The sequence below is a fragment of the Drosophila subobscura genome, unplaced genomic scaffold (assembly GCF_008121235.1).
Source record: "Drosophila subobscura isolate 14011-0131.10 unplaced genomic scaffold, UCBerk_Dsub_1.0 Contig_25, whole genome shotgun sequence".
In the NCBI taxonomy this organism is placed as follows: Eukaryota; Metazoa; Arthropoda; class Insecta; order Diptera; family Drosophilidae; genus Drosophila; species Drosophila subobscura.
The window spans coordinates 3,884-5,176 of record NW_023269843.1 but is presented as its reverse complement, the minus strand read 5'-3'; the positions used below and the strand labels follow the sequence as shown (position 1 = coordinate 5,176).

The window sequence follows — 1,293 nt, the reverse complement described above, 5'->3', positions numbered from 1 at the left end:
TGCGGAAGACCTTCGACCAGGGATGGGGCTTCAGCTGCGCAGCTTGAACTGCTTGTAGTGGGGATTCATGTCGTGCAGCTGCTCGGTCGTCGGCGTGCCCATCACCTTCACAATCTCCACGATCTGGTCCACGCCTGAGTCGCCCGGAAGATCAGCTGTCCGAGCAGCAGCTCAGCCAGAACACAGCCAGCACTCCAGATGTCGATCTTGGTGGTGTAGTCGGCGGGTTCCCCAGCGATCAGCTCCGGTGCGCGGTAGTAAAGCGCGAACAGATGTACGACACATCTTCGGCCTCCAGACACTGTAGCCGTTTGGCACTGCTGAAGTCGCAGAGCCTGCACAGCCGTCCTTCGAGTCCAGCAGCATGTTCTGGGGCTTGGATGTCGCGATGACAGAAGCCGATGCTGTGCAGATAGGCCATGCTCCGGAGCAGCTGATACATGTAGAGCCGCACGTAGTTCACGGGCAGCGTCTGCTTGGCCCTGGCGTACTGACGTTCCACCTTGTAAGAGCGTCTCGAATTTATGAACTCCATCACCAGATTGAGGTACACCTCGTCCCGCTTCTCGCCGCTCGGTAGAAATGCTTCAAGGTAACGATGTTCTCATTGGCGCAGCTTTTCATGATCTGGGCTCACGATTCTTACGAAGCGGCGATCCTGCAGGAAGGACCTTCTTGATGGCTACCTGCTCGTTGCTGGGCACCATCTTGGCCTGGAAGACCACTCAAAGCTGCCGTTGCCAATCACCTTTGTGTCCGTGTGGCTAATCTCGGTCATCGACTCCGGGTCAAAGCCATTGGTGGCCACCACGATCACCTTGTTGCTGAAGCCACCGCTCTTAGGAACGGACATGTCTGGATAATTTGTAGCTCTTTGTGTGCACAATAAACGAATTTAATTCCCTATGGTACAAAAAATATGCTCCACGCTGGCTGGGTAGTGAAATTGTGTGAAACTTAAAGATGTTTACAGAAGCACTTCGTTTCACATTTTTCGTAGGGTTTTATATTTTGTTTACTTAATGTGTAATGACGTTGGATATGAATTTTGATATGACCAGACATTTGGGTTCGCGATAATCTACTGTTGCAAGTGTTGTGAAATAAGTGTTGAAAGTTGATAGAAAGTTGTTTTGAATACTAAAAATAAATCTGTAGAAAATAAGAGTTTGATTAGAATACGATTTGATCACTTTTGAAAAACTTACGCATTAAATTTTGGTAAATTTAAAGAAAATAATATAAAATATCGGTAGCTATTTCTTCGAAAGCTCTTCGAAAGCGGGTCACACG

The 1,293-nt window shown here is 48.5% G+C and overlaps 1 pseudogene; it reads right to left on the bottom strand.

Annotated features, from left to right (window-relative positions):
* Positions 1–4: 4 nt before the first annotated feature.
* On the bottom strand, positions 5–853 carry LOC117903022 (annotated as a pseudogene).
* Between the last annotated feature and the right edge of the window lie 440 nt (positions 854–1,293).